The sequence below is a fragment of the Bos javanicus genome, chromosome X (genome assembly GCF_032452875.1).
Source record: "Bos javanicus breed banteng chromosome X, ARS-OSU_banteng_1.0, whole genome shotgun sequence".
Classification (NCBI taxonomy): Eukaryota; Metazoa; Chordata; class Mammalia; order Artiodactyla; family Bovidae; genus Bos; species Bos javanicus.
Window position 1 is genome coordinate 36,342,430 of NC_083897.1, and position 23,923 is coordinate 36,366,352.

Genomic DNA, 23,923 nt, shown 5'->3' on the forward strand with positions numbered 1-23,923 from the left:
TGCTGAAGCCAATTTTCAGAGCACATGGGACAGATACTCAGGGTTACCTCAGGTTAAAAAATGTCATGCCTTGATTTGCATTTCTCTGATAATGAGTGATGTTGAGCATCTTTTCATGTGTTTGTTAGCCATCTGTATGTCTTCTTTTGAGAAATGTCTATTTAGTTCTGAGGTACCACTTCACACCAGTCACAATGGCTGCGATCCAAAAGTCTACAAACAATAAATGCTGGAGAGGGTGCAAAGAAAAGGGAACCCTCTTACACTGCTGGTGGGAATGCAAACTAGTACAGCCACTATGGAGAACAGTGTGGAGATTCCTTAAAAAACTGGAAATAGAACTGCCATATGACCCAGCAATGCCACTGCTGGTCAAACACACCAAGGAAACCAGAATCGAAAGAGACACATGTACCCCAATGTTCATCACAGCACTGTTTATAATAGCCAGGACATGGAAGCAACCTAGATGTCCATCAGCAGACGAATGGATAAGAAAGCTGTGGTACATATGCCCAATGCAATATTCAGTTCAGTTCAGTCACTCAGTCATGTCCGACTCTTTGTGACACCATGAACTGCAGCACGCCAGGCCTCCCTGTCCATCACCATCCCCCGGAGTTCACTCAAACTCATGACCATCGAGTCAGTGATGCCATTCCAGCCATCTCATCCTCTGTCATCCCCTTTTCCTCCTGCCCCCAATCCCTCCCAGCATCAGGGTCTTTTCCAATGAGTCAACTCTTTGCATGAGGTGGCAAAAATACTGGAGTTTCAGCTTTAGCATCATTCCTTCCAAAGAACACCCAGGGCTGATCTCCCTTAGAATGGACTGGTTGGATCTTGTTGCAGTCCAAGGGACTCCCAAGAGTCTTCTCCAACACCACAGTTCAAAAGCATCAATTCTTCGGCGCTCAGCTTTCTTCACAGTCCAACTCTTGCATCCATACATGACAACTGAAAAAACCATAGCCTTGACTAGATGGACCTTTGTTGGCAAAGTAATGTCTCTGCTTTTCAATATGCTATCTGGGTTAGTCATAACTTTTCCTCCAAGGAGTAAGCGTCTTTTAATTTCATGGCTCCAGTCACCATCTGCAGTGATTTTGGAGCCCAAATAAATAAATTCTGACACTGTTTCCACTGTTTCCCCATCTATTTCCCATGAAGTGATGGGACCAGATGCCACGAATTTCGTTTTCCGAATGTTGAGCTTTAAGCCAAATTTTTCACTCTCCTCTTTCACTTTCATCAAGAGGCTTTTTAGTTCCTCTTCACTTTCTGCCATAAGGGTGGTATCATCTGCATATCTGAGGTTATTGATATTTCTCCTGGCAGTCTTGATTCCAGCTTCTGCTTCTTCCAGCCCAACGTTTCTCATGATGTACTCTGCATAGAAGTTAAATAAGCAGCTTGACAATATACTGCCTTGATGTACTCCTTTTCCTATTTGGAACCAGTCTGTTGTTCCCTATATATGTGTTAATACACATTATTGGTTTTTCTCTTTCTAATTTGCTTCACTCTGTTTAATAGGCTGTACGTTCATCTACCTCATTAGCATTGACTCAAATGCATTCCTTTTTATGGCTGAATAATATTCCATTGTATATATGTACTACAGCTTCTTTATCCATTCATCTGTTGATGGACATCTAGGTTGCTTCCATGTCCTAGCTCTTCCAAATAGTGCTGTAGTGAACATTAGGATACATGTGTCTTTTTCAAATAGAGTTTCTCCAGTGATTTTTAATCTCAGTTATTCCATTTGTCATTGTTGATTATTCTTTAATTCTTCAAGGTCCTTGTTGAACATTTCTTGCATCTTCTCAATCTGTGTCTCTAGTCTATCCATGCCTCCATTTTATTTCCAGAAGTTTGGATCATCTCTACTGTTATTCTTCTGAATTATTTTTCTGGTAGATTTCCTGTTTACTGTTCCGTTGTTCAATCCTGTGGGTTTTAACCATGTCCCTTCATCTTCTGGATGTTTCTCTGTTACTTCATTTCGTTTAATATGCTGTGTTTGGGATCTCTTTCTTGCAGGTTGAAAGGCTGTAGTTCCTGTTAACTATGGAGTCTGCCTCCCCTGAGTGGGGTTGGACCAATGACTTCTGAAGGTTTTCTGGTTGGGGGGATTTGTATTTGTGTTCTGGTGGGTGGAGCTAGATCTTGTCATTCTGAAGGGCAGTGGCTGGGCCCAGTCTTGTGGTTTCAAGTGTCTGTGAGTTCAGTATGGCTTTGGGCAGCCTGTCTCTCAACATGCAAATTTGTGCCTCTATTTGGCTGAAGGATAGGCGAAGAGTGTTTGGCATTACAGTTTGATGGCTTTTGGGTGTAGCTTAGTCTTGTGTTGAGCTGGAGGCCTTTGGAGGGGGCACTTGCCTATTAATGTTCTATGGGGCTGGGGGTTCTCTCTAGTGATTGAGTCTTGGAGTTATTAGCCTTCAGCCATTTCCTTCTCCAGGGGATCTTCCCCACCAAGGGATCAAAGCCAGGTCCCTTGCATTGCAGGCAGATTCTTTACTGTCTGAGACCCCAGGGAAATCCCTAGAAAATGCCTCATACTGATTAAATATTCAACAAATACGTGTTGAAAATGAAGAGTATAGTCATGAATAGCAGAGATTGATTATCATGATGATTATTGTTATTTCACAAGTTTTGCTGTAAGATTATAGCAGGAATGTGTATGGTAGGATATAGGAACACAGTACAGTTTCCAACTCCGTGTTCATCTGAATATTTCTACAGGTGATGGAAGGTCCTCAATTACCTTCTAAAGACAGTGACAGGATTTCATTGCTTTGTAAACTCTCTCTCTCTTTTTAACCTTCCTTCGCTTTCTTATCTATTCATTGATGTTGAGTAGTGGCTAAGTTATGTCAGCCTCTTTGCGAACCTATGGACTGTGGCCCACCAGACTCCTCTATCCATGGAATTTCCCAGCCACCCCCCTCCCCCCAAAAAAAGCCAGGTTTTGGGAAAGAGCACATGGGCAGAGACCTCTGAAGACACAGGGATGGGAAGGCCTGCCAGGAGGTGTGAGTGTCAGAAAGATTCAGGTTTACCCGAGGTCTGGGCAGGAACCACAGCTCCCAGGCCTGGCCATGGACACTGCCCAGCATCCCTTCTCCCTGCCATCTGTCTGCCCTGCCCCACTTTTTTCAGGAGTGCTGGGGTCTATACTGTGGTACTTGCTGGGCTCTAGACACAGCTGTCTCTTTGTGGGTCTCTGTGAAGGATGGAATGCTCTTAATGACTCATTACAACACTGGAAAGCTGGACCAAGAACCTGGGGTTAATCTGGTTCCAAGGAGCTGAGGGACCTATATCAGTCCCAGGACTACAGGCCAAACCAGAGCTGCTGAAGAAAGAGCTCAGAGGATTTCTTGAGAAACCTGTGAAATTGGTTATTAGGAAGCAATACTGAAAAGACTACAAACGGAAACCTGATACAAACTAAAGTGTGAAACAAATGTGAGGTATTTTTGTCACTGGTGTTTCATAGAAAGCTGGATTAAATGTTTCATAATCAACATGTTTATCCCAGAAATTTCAGTTATATTTCCAACACACGGCATCACAACTTCATGGAAGGTATTTTCCACTTTCACAAAAATGAGGGGTAACACTTTGCTGGGAAGGAAGCTTGAACTGGAATGCCCAGCACCAGGGCATGTGAAGGCTTAGTCGTATTTGTTCCCAAGTCCCTAGAGGCCTGGATCCTGCTGAGGAGTCTGGTCCAAGCCAGAACAAAGCAGAAAGTAAACGTTTAAAAGGGTTCAATGCTGGGCACCATGCCAGGCTCTCTTGAACCCACCCCAGTCAAGCAGTGGGACCCACGCCTGGTTAGGCTCCAGGGATGGGGTAGCAGTCCCAGTCAGGGAGTCTGGGGGGAATAAAACAGGCACTGGTTTTCTTTCCTTCTCTTTAATACTATGCCTCTGCTATATTGCAGTATAGTCAATTTGCAATGCTGTGACTGTTGTCAGCATACAGCCACCTGATTCAGGTATGATGAATCTATGGGAGATCTATACCCTTTGTTAGATTTTTTTCCCCTAGAAGTAAAGCAGATGGTTGAGTATCAAGTCCTTCTGGATTATGTATGTGAGATTCAGATTTTGTGTATACAGTGCAAGATTATTTGTGTGGATGCTCTCCTAGAGTTACACATGTAGGTTACAGATACAGATTTCTGTGTTTATGTAGAAGGAAGGAAGAAAGGGTCCCTGGAAGTTCACCATGGGCATCCTGGAGGCTCAGAAGAAAGCCGGCCTCAGGAACCTCATCCTGGAGCTCAAGGTATAGGCATAGGCCGCCACCCTTTGGAAGGAGGAGGTACAGTTCAGCGAGGTGCTGGTGGCCTCCAACCTGGACCCCTCGGCCCTGACTCTCGTGTCCCACAAGCTGTAGGTAGGCCTTGAAGGCTCCGGGTGGGGCTCTGTCCCTCCAGTGGAGACCCTCAGTCAGCATTGGGAAGGGGTGGTCGTGGTTTCCTGGCCAGGGCACCCAGGCCCGTGTGCACAGTGGTCTCCTGGCTCCAGTGTCTTCAAGGTCTCCCCAGTGCCTCCCTGGCCTTCCAGCCGCCCTAGCCAGAGTGCACTGCCCACTGCAGCTTGGCATCTTAGGCAAGGCCATGGCTGCCATCTGCCTGGACACTAAGATGAGCTGGAAGAGGCCACAGAAGGAGAGGCAGGCCCATGGTGGCCTGTGTGGCACATGCTGGGAAGGCTTTTCTGGGAGGCACTTCTGGGTGCAGGCTGAGCCTCTGTTCCCTGGTGCATCCGTGGTGGTCTGTGGCATTCCCCTGGGTGGGCTGTCCTGGTCACTGGGCACTGCCAGGAAGGGACAGATGAGGCCTCAGTGCCCAGGAGCCAGAAGGCCTGACCACACCTGGCAGAGACCCTGCCCAGGGCTGGGCCTCGTTCCTCTGCCCCCTGACCTGAGAGATGTCACAGAAAGAGTGGGTGATGTGGATAGGGGTCTCTGGTGTGGCCAGGCCTGGCTCTAGGGTCCCGGCCAGTTGGGTGACTTGAGGCAGCCAGCCCCGAGGCTATGCCCCCTTGGAGTCTGGGAGTGGACACACACCTGGGTCTTACTCCGAGGCCTTCCCAAAGCAGTCCCTCCTTTATGGATGTCCCCAAAGTGGAGCCAGGCTGTGCTTTCCTGACGCCTTCCTCTCCTCTGATATTCTGGAATCAAATAACAGCACCATCAAGGACATGCAGTATGAGCTCGCCCAGGTCTGCAAGGTGTGGGGAGCCCCCACCCTTCCCTCACCCAGGACCCCCCTGGTCTTCTGGGTGCTGATGCAGTCTGAGGCCGTCTGTGCCCACCCAGGGTCACTGGGCCTTCATGTGGCCTAGAGTCTCTGCTGCCACTTCCCAGTGCACATCCTGCCTGGTGTCCTGGATGACCCTTGTTCTGGCAGCATGCTGCTAACCTGGCCTCTGGGGCAGTTTTGGGGGTATGCAGGATCCTCTCTGCTCCCTCAGGTGAATGTTCATGTCCTCCAAGCAGTGGCAGTTCGAGCTCTGGCCTTTCTCAACCACTCACAGAGACTTTCCACACAGTGCCCTGACCCTGGTACTGTCTCTGTCCTGCACTGAGAATCCCCAGCTCCCCGGCCAAGCCCATAGCTCTATCAAAGCTTAGCTTGTGGGGACACAGATAGAGTGCTTCCTGCAGAGAGCAGACATCCCACAAGTGTGACTCATACACAAGTCCTGTGTCTTGGAGCCCCGGGTTAAAGCAGTGCTGTCATGGGCCCTCACTCTCTGGTGAACAAATCCCTCAGCCTTCCCTGCCCATCGGGCCCTCCCTGGTGCTGTGAGAACCCCCATATGTCCTTGCACAAAGTTAAGTCCTTGCAGTGGTTGCATGTGGCTCTCAGGGAAACTTCCATAACCCACATCTGTTTGTTGGGAGGGCCCAGAGAAAGAGGAGGGCTGGGGCCCACCTCCTGAGATCTCCTGGAGTCTGGCCCTTGCTCCCCCTTCCCTCTCAGATCCCAGGACTTTGTCTTGACTGTGTTGGGGACAAGGGGTCCCTCTGAGCTTCCTTTCTGAGTCAGGCCAGGCTCTCAGCATATAATGTGCTCTGCTCTTTAAAGCCTTATCACCTTGTGAAACATGCCCTTTGAGAAAGAGTGGGAGGCGGGGCAGAGATCCTGCTTGCATGGGTCCTGCCAGCACTGTTACCCAGATCTCAGCTTTTCTCAGAAGGGGGGACGGAATAGATGGTGACAGATATGGTGGAGAGGGTGGTCCCCAGGAAGGCAGGGACAGTGAGCCTAAGTAACAAATGCCTATGGGGACCAGGAACTCTGAGTGCACCCCATCTTCAGCCTCCCCAGCCATGAATCAAGGACGTTACCTGAGGCCCCACACATGAAGTGGTTGGATAGCTCCCTGTGAAGTCCTTAGACTCGGGCCAAACATCTTCTGGACAGTAGGGAAGCCCCTGGCTACAGTCCATCTGAGCTGGGGAGTGTCTGTCACCTGCTCACGTGAACCCGCACTCCCGGGTTTGGAGACTCAGTGACTTCGATCCACTTGGCCATCTGCTGGGTGAATGTGGGCTCATGGTCACTCAGCTTCACAGTCTCCATGGGGTTGTTGAGAGGCACTGTGTGACTGCCCCAGCTGGGGGCCACTTATTTCACTCTTGCTGCCCCCAAGCTAGGTCTGGAGAAGGCTAATCCCAAGGAGAAGCTACTTTCAGACTTCAGCTTACATCCCAGGAACTAGTCTTCCAGCCTAAGCAGGTCACTCGGGGTTTCCTGTGTTAGTGCTCACAGTTCCAATCCCCTGGAGAGAATGCCTGATCTGGGGACACATGTCCTCTGCTGCACAGTGACATTAGACTGTGCTCCTAGGGATGGACCACAAGGGGTGATGGCAAAACTTCTGCCCTACTTGGTGGAGGCACTCTGCCCCTAGCCCCTGCCTTCTCCCCACTTGGGTATGGAATGTGATAGAGCAGAAGGGGGAAGCTGGGTCCCCAGTGAGACCCTCTCAGCAAAGCTGGGCCCTGGTTGGGCTTGGAGGATGTGACCGAGAGTTTGCTGGACAGGATGCCACACTTAGAGGGCCTCCTGCACTGTAGGTTTCAGGGCTGCATAGCAACTAAGTGCAGAGCATGGTGGCTGAGCTGATGGCTGTGGATCCTACAGGCTGAACGCTAACCCTGAATGTTGGAAGATTGTCTGGAGTCACAGGACATGCTTGCTGTCTCTGCTGATATGATCTCAAGAGGGACCCAGCTTCCCCCTCCTACTATCTAGAAGCCATCAGACTGCAGACACTCCCCAAAGTAAACCCTGAGGAAATTCGGGAAGGAAAAGAATACCTGCTTTCTAGCAACCATCAAAGTGCAGCCACTCCCCAGTGTAAGACCTAAAGAAACTCAAGAAGTAGAAGAATACCTGCTCTCTAGCAGCCATTAGGCTGAAACCACTCCCCAGTGTGAGCCCTGAGGAAACTTGGGAAGGAGAATACCTTCCTTCTAGATGCCAGCAGGCTGCAGTCACTTGTCATGGTGAGCCCTGAAGAAACTCGGGAAGGAGAAGAATACCTGCTCTCTACCAGCCATCAGACTGCAGCCACTCCCCACAGTGATCCCTGAGGAATCTTGAGAAGGAGAAGACAGGATACTGGTCCTGTTGCAGGAAGGGGGACACCTTCTAGGACCCAAAACTGGGCTCTTGCCTAACACTCGGAAATTAATTGTCCGAGGAGACACATGTGCTGACAAAGCAAGAAATTTTATTGGGAAAGGGCACCCGGATGGAGAGCAGTAGGGTAAGGGAGCCCAGGAGTACTGCTCTGCCGCGTGGCTTGCAATGTCGGGTTTTATGGTGATGGGATTAGTTTCTGGGTGGTCTTTGGCCAATCATTCTAATTCAGAGATTTTCCTGGTGGTGCACACATCTCTCAGCCAAGATGGATGCTAGCAAGTGGGATTCTGGGAAGTGGACGGACACGCGGTGTCTCCTTTCGATCTTTCCTGGACTCTTCCGGTTGGTGGTGGCTTATTTGTTCCATATTCCTTATCAGGATCTTCTGTCATAAAACAACTCATGTAAATGGTTACTATGGTGCCTGGTCAGGGTGGGCAGTTTCAATCAGCGTGCTTCCCCTAACAGTCCCAGGTGGTAAGGTGTGTATCAAAAGGAATGATTTCAGTGAGATGGCTGGTGCAACTTCACATACATAGAAAAGTGCTAAATTCCTTAACTTTAGATGCTGCCTCCTGGGTTTGAAATCCTAAAAGATTCTTACTGAATAAAACATAACTCTCAACAACTAGGTTATAAATATTTTTATGTCTACATATATGAAGTAGAGACTTTCAAAGAACAACAAAAGAAGACAAATCTCAACATTCGGAACACTGGCACAAGTGGTGGACACTCCCCAAAAGATGCAACTCATGGAGCAATGAAAACAGTTATCACTTTTCTTTCCATAAGACTGAGGAATGGACACTGACACTGGGGAATTGTTACAGGGAAGAACAAAATCTGACTCCATGTTGAATGATTTACTTTACCCTTCGTTTCTTGTTGGTTTGTTTACTACAGTGATACTGTCCATACACAATGGCCTGCCTCAGGAAACCCTGCCCCTCTGCCTTTGTTCAGGACCTGCCCACCTGTGGATGGCTAGATGAAGGGAGAAAGTAACACATCTCCTTCTGAGACTGGCCATTCCAGGAGATATTTGCCAGATTAATGGCCTTTTATCTTTATTTCCTCACCTCCCCAGCTCTGTGTTCTGTAAAAGACACTAGCATCCAGAGAGTTTCTTCGAGATATTAGTTTGCTATCTTCTCAGTCTGCTAGCTTTCCAAGTAAAGGCATATTCCAGGCCTCAGCACCTCGCCTCTGATTTATTGGCCTGTTGTGAGGCAAGCAGAGCGAGATTGGACTTGATAACAATCCCACATGCCTTGCAGTCAAAAATCAAAACATAAAATGGAAGCAATATTGTAAAAAATTCAATAAAGACTCTGAAAATGGACCATATCAAAAAGATCTGAAACCAAAAACCAAAAGGAACTCAGTGGTTGTCTGAAATATTTATAAAGGAGTTAGTGCCCCTCTTGCCCATACCCCCCTGAAGCCACACTGGACCCTTTGGAACTGTCTATTCAGGATACCCTCTCTGGACCCCAGGTGGAGGTGCTCTGCCCCCAGTGCCCACCTGGGTCTCAGATGGTAGAAGAGACACTACCTAGGAGGGTTCTCCTGTGTTCCAGTGAAGTGTCACACCAGCCACCCTGTCTCCCCTCCCATAATAAATAAGGACGGTTGTTGGCACCTGGGCAAATGATGTTGTGGGTACCTTGACTGCCTTGTCCTTGTGAGATTTGATGTGAAGACAACACAGAAAGAGAACCAGCCAAGAAGGATCCAGTTAGGAGTAAACCCCTCTGCACAGGGACCCTGTGAGACTGAAGCACTCACTCTGCCCACCCTGATCTGACTTTTCGGTACCGGTCTTTGTCATTCTCTGGGCAGGAGGTGGAAAGGACAACTCAATCTCTCTTCAACCTCCTGAGACTCGGGTGGGCACTGGGGGCAGCAGCACTGCCACCTGTAGCCCAGAGAGGGTGTCCTGAATGGACAAGTCCTAACCATTCAGTGAGGCTTGTCCTTGTCCATAGTGCACTGACTTGCTGGAAGGTCTCAGGTTCCCTGGCACCCAGCTTGCCCATCTCCAACCCTATCTTGAGGTGTCTTGGGAGCCCCTCTCTGGCAGGCACCCAGGAATAGAAAACTGCATATCCAGTGAGAAGGAGGAAAAGCATGTGGCACGGGGTCCAGCATGGAGTGTTCAAGGCCCTTCTGCTCCCCCAAGAACACCCGGCCCTGCCTGCCATGGCCTTACTCCTCTTTAGTATGTGACTTTGTGACTGGTATTTCCAAACACCTTCCTCTGGGAGACAAGGCTCCATGACCATGGAAGGGGTGGAGGTGAGGAGGTGCTGTAGGCTTAAAGGAAGCTTGAGAACTAACTTTCCTGAGCCCTGAACATACTGCCTGTTAAATCTGTACCAACCGAAGCCAAGAACCAGATTCTATGTGGAAACACTTTTCATGTCCAACAGGAGAACCAACTGAGGCCAAGATCCAGGAAGATTATCTGTGGAAATTCTTTTTGTTCCAGCAATAGGACCAACTGAGGTCAAGATACAGGCAGATTCTCTGTGGAAACACGTTTCATGTCCAACAACAGAACCAACTGAGGCCAAGATACAGGCAGATTCTCTCTGGATACACTTTTCGTGTCCAAGAAGAAGACGAACTGAGGCCAAGTTCTGGCAGGTACTCTGTGGAAACACTTTTCATGTCCAACAAGGGAGGATTTGTTAACCCACAGCCAAACCCTGAGACGTGGGACATGTTGTAACTGTGGAAACTGCAGGGAAGGTGTTTGAGAGGCTTCTTCCCAGGAGGTTCCCCTGGAGTTACTGGACCCAGAGGGGGAGAACTCTTGCTTCTCTCCTCACTGCAGGCCAGACAGTGCCCCCAACCTCACAGACCCGCTCCTCCACCTCCCTCTGAGTTCAACAGAAACCTCCCGGTCACAAGGCCAAAGTACAGTCTTCTTGGTGAACAGAACAGAGGCCGGTGGGAAGGTGGGTGGAGGCTGAATCAGATCCTGCAGCATGCTCTCTTTGTAATAGATAACCTGAATGTTGATTCATCCAGAACCACTGCAATGCTTTGTCATTGGTGCCCGGAATGACAAAATATAAAGCTGATGGTAAAATGGAAGGACCTCCTCTCTGGACAATGGAGGGGTCCCAACCCATTATTAGCTAGTGGCCAAAGATATGCTTGTGTTTTTCCACAGGATGCAGATTCTCTTATTTGGATCCCGGACAGACTGATTCGTCATGTCACAGCTCCCTAGACACCTGGTCCCCCCATTGCCTCAACCACAAAAAAGGAAGGGACCTCCTCTACCTCCACTCCTTCCGCCAATATGGGAAGCCCAGCTGATCTCGAGACAAATGACACCAGAGATCCCGGATGAACAAGAAGTGGAACCACCCACCAGACAGATGTCACAACTCCATATAAAAGATATTGTTCCCCCTAATTCTTTACCCTGCAGGAAATCACCAGGGTGTCCTATGTGGGTCACTCAACAAGCCTCTATACCTACCTGGGGACAGATTAAGATGCTCTGTCATCAGGCACAGGGGATAGCTTCCCCAAAGGGCTCTCCAGCCTCTCCTGAGAGAGTGTTTATTGCTATGCTTGCCTTACTATCTTGCCAGGTAAGTGCCTTCTCCCCCGCTCCAGAAAAGTATTGGGCATACTTCCCAGATCCTCTGACCTTTCAAGTAGTTACTTGGAACAGTGACCCTATACAGGTCCACACAAACCAGCCTCAGTTATTAGGAGAATCATATGTTTCCTATACAAAGGATAAATACCCTATAAATTTCAGTTATACCTTTAAGGTATGAACAGACGATCTTCCTGTTTGTTTTAGCTTCCCCTTTGATCATTCAGGAAGCTTTATTACTCCTACCAAAGAAGGATGTATTGGAGCCTCTAAAAAAGCAATTCTGACAGATTCCCCATCCTTAAACTACTGGTCAGTTTGGATATTACTGGCTCGTATGCCCGGCGTCCTTGACCCCTATACATCCCTGCTTTTCAAATCTCCACCAGAATATCTGAATTGTGATAATGCTGCCCCTTCAGATGTCATATGGAACACCATAGATGGTCGTTCAGGATATCCGATTTGGAAACCTTGTACTTATAATTCAAGAATTGATTACAGAATACCAGGAGGAGGAAATTATACCATTCAGGACTGGAGCAACCCGGATCCAGGTCAGGATCCAGTGCCTGATGATGAATTTACCTGTAGATTTGACAATTGGAAAGAACATCCAGTTCCTTGGCCATTACGCACCACTAGATGGCATTGTAATCAATTTGTTCCTCCTGTGCTGTCTTATATGGCTAAAGGCAGAACTTTTTGGCAACCAGAAATTTGGAGGGCCCTTACCGCTACTGCCCTTATTACCTTAACCCAGCCAGAAAATATTTCTACTTATTCTATTTTAGCTTGTCTACCCTCGCCTTGTGTTTTTCTCTTTGCTAATGACTCCCAAAGACTTAATATACAAATGAATCATTCATACAAGACTCATGTAGTGTCTTGTGAACAATGTATGCTCTCATCTTGTTTGACACCCCCCCACCCCGCCCCAATATAATGTTTGCTCCTTTGTGGTGTTGCAACGTCCATCCTATCTTATAGTGCCTGTAACTGTAACCACACATTGGTATGATAATTATGGTCTTGCTATATTACAACAACTACAAGATTTAATGCGATCATGATGGTTTGTGGGTCTACTTATCTTGGGAATCGCAGCTTTGATATCTGCAATTACTTCTGTTACTGTGGCAGCAATATCATTGACTCAACAAGTACATACTGCTCAATATGTTGATACTATGTCCAAAAATGTTTTTTTAACACTGGCAACACAGGAAGCTAGAAATGAGGATAGATGCCCTAGAAAAAGCAATAATACATATTGGGACTGAATTACAGACATTAAAAGTAGAATTGGCACTGTCCTGTCATGCCGACTACCAGTGGATATGTGTAACACCCCTGAAAGTAAACGAGACAGATTATAACTAGGAAAAGATTAAAAATCATATTTCAGGTGTCTGGAACAGCTCTGATATTAGTTTAGATTTAGGGAAACTTCACAATCAGATAAAGACCATGGAACACTCTCAATTAGATTTTACTGCTGCAGGAGTAGCAAGTGACTTTTTCCATACATTCTCTAACTTTGTTTCAGGAAAGAACTTTCTGTCTACTATTTTTAGCTATGCTGCTGTGGCCACTTTAATTCTGCTTCTCATAATTATTCTTCCTTGTATTCTCAGAACTCTCTGACAGAACACTCAGAAGCTTGCGACTGAATTGCATCTGGCTGTTTTCAGAAACAAAAAAAGGGGGAGATGCTGGGAGCCATCACGGGAGTTCCCACCCATGACAAAGGTCATGTGGAGAGGACCTGACATGCAAAGGCAAATCAGGACTCGAGGGGCCCCCTGGACCTGCTCGAGCATCTACCCCAAAACCAGAATCTGTCTGTTTTACTATTTTACGACTTTCACCAACTCTTCTGACATTGGCAGGGGGCTATCCCCGACCACCTTTCTCTGTAAGAAAATCAACTTAGAGCCCTAGTTAATAAGTCTACAGGATATAATAGGTGTGTTCCAATTCAAATCCCTCAGATAGCTTTCTAACTTGCCTGACAGGTTTCTGGACTCTTACAGCTATGCATGTGATTGTTCACAGCCTCCCAACCACGAGAGGCATGGGAAGCTTAAGATATTCTAACAATGCAGAGCTTCTTGGGGAGTTAGAAATTGTTAAAATAGAACTAGTAGAGGATTTCTTTGTTGAGCTAATGCTTGCTGCCAAGTTTCCATATCCCTTACCCACTGTGACCCTGGAAGTGTATTGGTTAATATAGTTGGTATATAAAAATATAAGTAGAAGCTTTGATGTTAACAACCTTAGACCCTTGAGTTAATAAATTCTTTCCTTGTTATCCCCCACTGCACCTTTTGCCCTATAGGAATGCAACTCTATCTATTGCTTTCAGGGAGTGGCACCAAACTTTAAGAAAAATCACCTTTTGGAGAAAATAAGGTTTTCTGGTTGACTAACCTTTATCAGAAGAAGAATGTTAGCAGATCTCCTGTCCAGAAGATGATGTAAATCACCTAAAGATTGTATATGATAAGTTTGCAGAAAGAAAGCCTGGTTTTGATAAGGGTCAAGGACTGCTGACCTTGCATGACTTTGCACCCCCTATTATATTCTATGTACAACTTAGGGTATAAAAGCTCCTTTTGAAAATAAAGTTACGGACCTTGCTCATCAGGCTTGGTTTCCCCATGTCGTTCTTGTTTCCTTTTCTCTCCTATTCTTCTCTGTTCTTCCTTCAGGATGACTAATTGGAGCATGGGGGCCCTCTGAGACCACTTACCTGCCCGGGCTTCTAAGACCCACTCAAGAAGGTGCCTAAGGTGGGGCACCTTCAGCTATTCGAGAGGGCACCTGTGGCCTCCGTGGTCAGTGCAAGTCTGGTGTCACAGGCTTTGTTGGCTTTCTGCGAAAACCAGTTAGATCAAGCCTCTGTCTCTCCCCTTTGCTATCCTTTTTGCCAACGCCATCATCCCGAGGGAACCCCTGGATCCAGCTGGGGCTGGACCTGGGTACATGTGCATTCCTGTGTGTGGTGGCCAGATGCTATAGTAATTGCTGTTCCCTACACATTTATGGTTGGGTTTTAGTTTCTGTATTTTCAATTTTTTTTAGAACAACTGCATATTTTGAGAAAATTTTTGCTATCAACCAAGAGAACTTGCAAAATAAGATCTTTAAGTTTTTTTTTTTTTTTAATTTTATTTCACTAAAATGTTACTGGAGTTTTCTCTTGGTGAGAGATTAACAGCATCCAACTTTTAAACATTCCTTTAATCAGCTGTGCTGGGTCTTAGGTGTGGCATGTGGGGTTTTCAGTTGTGGCATGTGGGATCTAGTGCCCTGACCAGGGATTTAACCTACCCCCTGCCCTGTTTCCGGAGCTCAGAGTCTTAACCTCTGGACCAGCAGAGAATGCTGCAGCATCCTACTTAAAAACAAACAAACAAACAACAAACAAAAACATTTATTTTTTGGCTGTGCTGAGCCTTCATTGCTGTGCAGGCTTTTCTCTGGTTGTAGGGAGTGGGGGCTATTCTCTAGTTCCTGTGCTTGAACTTCTCATTGTGGTGGATTCTCTTGTTGATTTTTCATTTTGATTTTTGATTTTATTCAAATGTTTGTAGGTATGGTAATTTTTCCAACTGTTAGTAAGAATTTGCCTACATTTAACGAGTTAAATCCATAAGCTTTAAATATCCTTTGTGTGTTTTTTCTTTAGAGAAATATTTAAAGAAGCAATTATTTCATAAGTAAATTCTGGAGAATGGGTCTCAACAGGCCAGTGGGACGCTAGCTGTCTTAGCACTGCAGCTGGCCTTGTGCATGTCCATCCCCAAAGGTCAGCCTGCTCAAGGAAATTTCCATCAGAACACTGGATCACTCCTCTTGCCAAGGGGCTTGTTGTGGTGGAGGATCTGACACACTGGTCTGGCCTGGCTGATGCTTCTCTTGTTCCCAGGGAGTAGATTCAACATCTTGCTAAGTCCACACGGCAATGAATATAGACCATTCCCTAGCTCTGGCTCCTGATACACATGGGCCTCTCTTCCCTCAGGTAACAGCCAGAAGCACTGGGACTGAGGGCACCTCCCTCCTCATGGCAGTTTTGTGGCTGCCCACCTGAGGTATCTAATCTCCAGCCCCTCCCTCTGTCACTTCAGGCCCACTTGAAATAACCTTAAGATTCCCTCCCCTAAATCTGATCCCCTGGCTGTACCCAGCTCCACATCTAAAGTTCTCTGAATATCTCCATCCTAGACCCCTGCTAAAACTGCAGACATGCTTGTCCAGATGTCTATGTGACACACACAGACACACACACTTTTGAACATCTCAGAATAACCCCATCCAAAAGTCAACCTCTGACATTCCTCCAACACACAACCAGCTCCCTCCACCCAACTTCTCCATCTCCATTCTTCCAGAAGTTCAGGGGGAAAAAATAAAGGAAGAGAAAGAAAAACAAACAAATAGAAAACAATCTAAGGATGGTCCTTCACTCTCTTCCTTCTTCTTTAACATTATCTGATACAGCAGGGAGGCCTGAAGGCTTGGCTCTCCTCCCTGCCATCACTCTGGCCTGGCCCAGCAAAACTGCCAGCAGCCTCCTCTTTGACTTCCCTGCCTCCAACTTCATCACCGCTCCCTCCACCTCCTTATTTTCCCTGAGCAACCCTTGGGAAACTTTGAAAATATTAACCCAGATTGTGTCCCTTTTCTGGTCACAACTCCCCAGGGCCTGCAAAGCCCTAGGAATGAAGGTTCCAGATGTGACTCCTCCCCTCACGCTCGGTTCCTTGCGGACGGCACAGGGATCCTAAGTTTGCCAGATGCTCCGGATTCAGTCGCACAGCCAAGCCTTTGCACATGCTGGTCCCTCTGCTTGCAGCTGTCCCACATCTTTTCTCACTGGCTGTCAGGAGGGGACATCACTCACGAGCACACCTCTGTCCTGGACATGGTCGCCTGCACTTCAGTGCCTTGAGCAGGCACTTTCATCTAGGGACTTTAGGATTTGGGTGATGATCTGGGAATGGCAGCACCCACCTGTGTAGGCCCATCAGTGCAGAGGCCACCACCAGAGCCAGCAGAGGCTGGCAACAAGGGCAGCGAACCGGGCTTTGTAGTTCCCATTCCGGGACAGGGGTGGTGACGCTGCCAAGCCTCAGACCCGCCTCTGTGCAGTGCGGACCATGCTTTCTCTTCTGCCCGCTTGGGTGTGACACTGCTTGGGAACCTCTAAGCCCCGGGACCAAGCCAAGAACAGATAAAGTAACCACCTGGAAGTCCAAGCCAGGAGCCCAGCCCCAAAGTGGCCCCTGTAAGGCACGGAAACGTCCCTCCCCCGCCTCCTCATTGGTTCAACTATGCTCAGATGCAGCCCCTTCTGGGTGATGTAGTTCCCACAGCGCCAGGCCGAGGCCTTTGTTCTGGAGCTCACAGACCAATACGCATAATCCTAAGGGTGAGAGTTTTGTGAAGTTCAGGATTTTCAGTCAGCGCAAAAAGACTTCAGACAGGACCGTGGTGGTGAATATGGGGGAGGTGTAGACTGAAGAAAAACACACAACCTAAAAGTTGAGAGTTATGTTTGGACTGTACCAGAGCCCAGGAACAGCCTCTCAAAGGGCTCTGAGGAACTGTTCAAAGAGGTAAGGGAGGAGCCAGTGTATATAGGAGTTTTTGGTCGAAAAAAAGAAAACATGTAATGGAACAAGAAAATGTTACCACTAAGCACAAAACGAACATCCCTGGTTGAGTAACTTAGTGCTTTTCTTTTTATGGAAAGATTCAAAAGCCTGGGGTCATGGAAATCATTCCTTTGATGTTCATCTCAGCTATCTAGGGCCAGAATCACGGTGTTTCCCACCCCGGGCCCTTCAGGGTGCACCTTCAGGGATGGTTTCAGTGGCTGCTGACCGGCTGGCCAAAACATCCTTTCTTTGCTGAATTGGCAGGTGAGGTTGTTTGTCCATGGAGGCATGCCAGGTAGACCTGAAGCTGGAAGACAAGGGCAGCTCCTGCCTCTACTTCCAGCAAAAAATAACATCTCCCCTGTATAATTGTAAAATGTGTCACACACCAGCAAGCAATACTGCTGTATCCAGGTACAGTTCTTTTTAGGAATATGAGAACTATCTCAGAAAAAAATGTGACTTACCAAGTGCCATTTCCTGTGGGGATAGTGGCTGCACTGGTCACAGTCAACAGGTATGGAAAGTGGCAATTTGAGCCCTGAGTAAAAGTTGGGGACACCATGATCTCATTCCCTTGCTGGAAAGTGATTATAATTCCCCCTGAAATTTTAGTGACAGTGTCAGTGTTGTGTAGGGAACTGAGATTACCTCAGAAAAATGGTTGTGAAATAGCTGCTTATTTAAAGCTATGGATCATCATCATGTAGTTATTCTAAGACAGTAGCAGAAAGAGCCCTGGGTAAACATGTCTGTGATATTTGAAAAGCTTAGGATCTCATTGAAGTTTGACCAGGGAACTCTGAAGCCTGAGAAGCTGAGGTCATGGTTGCACTGGAAACTTGACTATCCTGAGGCTTTGACTTTCAAAAGTTTATGTTTTTATCATTCTTGGGCTCACTGAGCAATACTGTTTCAGAAACCAGTAATCACGAAACCAAGAACCACACTTGGAGAGTTGGAGAGCTCAGATTTATTATGTCAGCAGGCCCAGAGGAGTTAACACTCCAGCTCTGAGCCCTGAACAAAGGGGTTATAGGGTTTTTATAGACAGACTGTAGTGGGTAACACTGCCTGTTAACAGGATGGTTTAAACTAAGGGGTTTCATGGGCGTGGGAACAGTGGTCAAGATGGGGAAGGGGATGCCTGACCTGGACAGGCATGATTAAGCAGGTTCACAGAGGCTGGGCAATTGCAAAGAGCAGGACACGGGTGAGTGAGATAAATTCCAGTTCCTATTATTGCAAGTCCCCACTTTCTGAGACTACATGACCTACATGATCCAGGCTTTGCAAGGAGCAAGCTGAGTTACAAAGGCAGAACAAGCAGGAGGTTATGTAAAATTTTCATTTTTCCTCTTCATTACCAACATGAAGAGAGAGGCAAAGTGGGAATTTGGAAAGATTTTCAAAACAGTAATGGCTCACACAATTAGTTACTCAGAACTTACCCACTGGTTTGTCTACTAAATGCACAATGTAAAAGTTGAGAATTACGTTTTATTTGCTGGACAAAACTGAGGATTTAAGCCCTGGAGACATCCTCTGAGATGGCTCTAAGGGACTGCTCCAAAGAGGTAAGAGAGGAGCCAGGATATATGGGAGTTTTGCAATGAAAACTAGGGAGCTGGAACATCAAAAGATGACTGTTGATTAAAGAAAACCAGACATCTCAAGTTAATAAATGTAGCACTTTTCTGTGTATAGGAAAATGCAAGAGTCTGGGCTCACTGAAGTCATTGAAATCATTCTTTTGATATGCATCTTAACTCTAGGGCCAGAATCATGCTTTTCTGCCTCTTGAGTCCCCTCAGGGTGCACAGGGTTGGGAGAGGTTGGCTGCTGGCTTAATGGCTGCTGCATCCTTTGTTTACTGATGTGGCAGGCAAGCTTTCATCCACAGGTTTGACCAAATGTTATTCAGGCTTCTCTCCAAAAACCCCACATTTTGGCTCACCCTCAAGCTTAAGCAAGCACTGAGATGCAACTCACTGCTGGCTATCCACAAGACAGACATTTCCTGTTAAACTGCCCTACTCATGCTGCCTTCTCACCCCCAGAATCCCCTTACACTCCAGCAAAGTTCCTACTAGCCCTCTTTATCCCTCTTTTTTTTTTTTTTAAACGCTTTTCTGTTTGATTTTGAGATGCCTGTGGATTTTGTGATCACTGGACTTTCCCTATTGCAATGGTCTTTTTGACTGAAGTCTTTCTGACTTAAGTCTGGATTTTTTTTTTTTTTTTGACAGTTTCATATTGCCAGGAGTTGGATCAGGATTGGGCTTTCCATATGGGACTCTGTCATTCCTGTCCAGATAACTAACTGCACCTTGCAGATCCTTTTAACTCTCTTGTTCATGAATTTGGGAATCCAAGCAGTGCTCTGGAAGTCAAGTCTGTTACAGCATAAGAAGGAGTTATTTTGATTCTTTTGAATAAAGAAGTTTTTCTCTGGCATTTTGAGTGGGGACTCATTCCTTGACTCTTGAGCAGGAAACTTTCCCTACTCTTCAGTATGAAGAAACTAGTACTTTTCCTTGACTCACCTAATGGGAATTGGGGGAGGAAATATTTTTGGCACTTCAGACAGGGACTGTGCAAAGGAATAAAGGGGCAGGATATTTTCCAGGCTCCTTTAAGTTCTTATCTCTGATTTGATTAATAAATCTGATCTCTGGTAGCCTGGGCCTGCAATAACCTGAAGTGGGGCTTTGGTTCCCAGCTAGAGATTGAGACTGGGTCACAGATGTGAGAGTACCAGATCCTAGCCACTCGATCAGTGGTCAGTGACAAGTGCCGAGCCCTTAGGCTTTGAAGAAAAGAATTCCCATAAAGACAAAAAGTAGTAAAACAAGTAAACTATTAACAGGAAAAGCATAGAGTACGTATGGATAGGCACAAAGGCAGACACAGAGGGAGAGCTCCTGAATTTGTGCCCTCATGATAGTTTGAATTACTTTTATGAGGCAATTCTTCTGGGTTTCCTTTTGGCCAATCATTCTGATTTGCCTGGTTCACAGGCCATTTTGGTATATCTCAGAATCCTCTCATGTGTGTGCACACATCTCTTACCCAAGTGGATTTTACCAAAAAGGCATCTGGATAGAGACAGCATCCCATGACATCGTTCCCCTTTCAGTCTGCAAGGAGTCTTTTATGTGTGTGTGTGGCAAAGTGAGGTATGATTTCTTCAGGAATGAGAGATATGTGGTCTGGGCAGGGCCCAGCCTCCTCCCTTAATTGTCTTCCTATTATCCTCTTGGAGGTTAATTCAATAGGGAGTTAATCTCCAGCTGCTTTACCCTAAGAGGCCCATCAACCTCCTGACTCAAATCCTGTGGGTAAATCCTTACTCTATTCAGTTTGCTCCCTTTTCTTTCTATGCTCTACCATTAGGACCTTAATTCAGTTCACAGTCTTTAAAAACTGGCAAAAGTTTTTGCTAAAGACAATCTATAATTCCAGTGGCCTCAGAAACATGGGCTCTCTGCCTACTAACTTACCAAATACCTACCCCTTCCCATCTCCCTGCACCTTCTCCTCCTTCCTTCTTCTCGTGACCTTCAAATTTCCCTTCAGTTCCCTTTATCCTTTGATTTATGTGTCACCATAAAACACTACTGCCTCCTACATCCCTCTATGAACCTCTGCCAAACCCTTTCCATACTGCTTCAGCCTTTCAGAGTCCTCTAGTCACTTCATCTCTAGACCACCCTCTGCCTGTTCAGGATTCTTGAAGGGCATAAAGCACTTAAGAATAAGCATGTACAGTGGAAAAGACGAATGAAGAAGAGGTTGGATATTTTGTCTACTCTGATGAGCTTTAGAGACCCCCAGACTTGGTGAATCCTCAGTCTGTTGCCCCAAGGTCAATACACAGTCTCCATAAGATTACTCATCAGAGCAAAGAAAGTCTCAAAATCTCCACCACTAATATTTTTGGGGATGCTTTAACTCTCGTACTGAGTAGGAAACTTCAACTTGCCCCACTACCAGAAATGTATCCTTATTATTGTAAAGAATTGTATGTTGGTCAACGGCAAGAGTCAGCTCACCACCAGTCACTTCACACGACTGACTCTTGACTGAATCACTTTCCCTATGGTCCCTCATTGACAGTTATCTGTAGGTAGGGCCCGCTCCGGTGCTGACCAAAAGCTGAACAAGACACGTACCAGTAGGTACCTCATTGATAGTTGGTTGCTTGTGGGTGGGGCCCATGGAAGCACTGACCAATGGCTGAGAAAGACCTGTTGCCCAGTAACAGGATGTGGAGTAATAAGGCACAGCAGTGGCTACTTCCCTGGTGGCTCAGACGGTAAAGCGTCTGCCTACAATGTGGGAGACCTGGGTTCAGTCCCTGGGTCGGGAAGATCCCCTGGAGAAGGAAATGGCAACCCACTCCAGTATTCTTGCCTGAAAAATCCCATGGATGGAGGAGCCTCGTAGGCTACAGTCCATGGGGTCACCAAGACTCAGACTCGACTGCGTGATTTCACTTCACTTCACTTCACTTCTAAGGCCTGTGCTCATGCTGCTGTTACATAAGGACTCTTTGGGTCCAGTGTGCTGGAATCTTTTTGATTAACTCCTTTCCAACCTCAGATTCTGGTTTCACACACTTATTTAACTTTTGCTCATCATTCTTTTCATTGTATTCCCAGGCATACCTGTCACCAGTGATTATCTCTAAGCCTCTCCAACAACTGTCACTTGACCACATGCTCAGCATATAGTATAGCTAATGTTTCAAAGCCAACAAGAATGTGAAGGCCAGCCCACCTTGAAAACTACTTTGACAGACTTTAACCTCAAAGTAATTCTTATTCTCTTCACAATGTAACAGAGCAGCATGAGCACAGTCCTCAGAAGAAAGCCATTGCTTTGCCTCATTTCTTGCCACCTTGTTACTAGGCAACAGGTCTTGCTGAACCATTGCTTGGTGCCTCAGAGAGCCCCATCCACAAGCAGCCAATTGTCAGTGAGTGACCATTCGTTGTCCTGCTCAGCTATTGATCAGCACCACAGTGGGCCCTGCCCCCAGTTACTGTCAATGAGGGACCATTGGGGAAGTGATTAAGTCAAGGGTGGTGTGGTGGTCATCAGATGGAGAGTGAGAAAAGAGGCAGATTCAGGCATTCTTCTGGAGGGCCTGGAGATCACCCAACCTTGGGCCGGTGGGTGAGCTGGAGGGCCCAGGGAGCAGACTGGAGACTACAACCTGTAGTGTTCCAGAGCCCTCACTAAGGCCCTCCACTAGTCTTGGCGAGGCCTTGAGGAGCAGTGAATCTCTCCTCCATCCCTGTCCCTGCAACCTACTAAGAGTGGCCATCTTTCTGGTTCTCAGTCTTTGAGAACTGATCTCCCCATTTGGACAGTCTGAGGAGACTGAGGACATATTGGGTAGGGCACCTGGATCCGTCAGGCATGATAGCTGGGCAGAATGTGGGAAGTGGTCCTGAAGGAGCTGCCAACTGAGAACTGATTCCTCTTAACCAGGACTGGGATATTGCTGGGTGAACGCTGTGGCTTGAGACTTCCTTTTCTTGTCAAGACAGAGAATAACATTCATCTGGTAGAGATTTACAGGAACATCATTACCTGACCATGACCTCACGTTAAGAACTAAGGATCTGACCCCAAGAAGTCTTCAACAACTAACTACACCCCACTCTCACATTTGCTTTTAAAGAGACTTGCTGAAACTTTGGGTTCTTAGGGCATGAGCCACCCTGCTCCGTGTATGCATCTATAATAAACCTTTTCCTGTTCCAAACTCTACCATTCAGTTTTCATGGGTTTCATTCTGTGTCAGGCACATGGACTTGTGATTTCAGTAACAACAATTGTGTCTAAGGACAGACTTTGTCTCTCTTAAATAACAGCAGAGACTGCCCAGTTCAATTCAGATCAGTTCAGTCTCTCAGTTGTCTCTGACTCTTTGCAACACCATGGACTGCAGCACTCCAGGCTTCCCTGTCCATCACCAGCTCCCAGAGCTTACTCAAACTCATGTGCATTGAGTCAGTGATGCCATTCAACCATCTCATCCTCTGTCATCTGCTTCTCCTCCTGGCTTCAGTATTTCCCAGCATCAGGGTCTTTTGAAATGAGTCAGGTCTTTGCATAAGGTGGCCAAATCATTGCAGTTTCAGTTTCAACATCAGTCTTTCCAATGAACACCCAGGACTGATATCCTTTAGGATTGACTGGTTGGATCTCCTTGCAGTCCAAGAGATCCTCAAGAGTCTTCTCCTTCATCACAGTTCAAAAGCATCAATTCTTTGGCACTCAGCTTTCTTTATAGTCCAACTCTCACATGCATACATAAGAACTGGAAAAATCATAGCTTTGACTAGATGAAACTTTGTTGGCAAAGTAATGAAAAAGTAAAATAATGTGTGCAAAGTAATGGTGAAGAGACTGGCCAAGTGCTCACAGTTATCCATAAAATACCCACTGACTTGGCTTGACTCATCTTTAGCCAAGCTTCTCTCCTCTGAACATCGGCTTTTTCCCAACCTTGAGCAAGAACTGAGATTCAGAAATTTCTGTCTCCCTTAACAACTCATTCTGAGAATCATCTCACTACAGAGGGAAACACTTCCTGTTAAACTGCTCCATTGTACTGTCTGCTCATCCATTCCCACCACTTGTCCCATCACGCACACACACACACACACACACACACACACACACACGCACAGAGAGAGAGAGAGAGACAGACAGAGTTCCTGCTTTCCCTGGTTATCCTTCCATGTAAAAGAAACATCTTTTTCTGTTCTATTTTGAGACATGTGAAGAACTTGTGGTCAAAGTGTTCTCCCTATCACTATCAGTTCAGTTCAGTCACTCAGTTGTGTTGGACTCTTTGCGACCCCATGGACTGCAGCACGTCAGGCTTTCCTGTCCATCACCAACTCCCAGAGATTGCTCAAACTCATG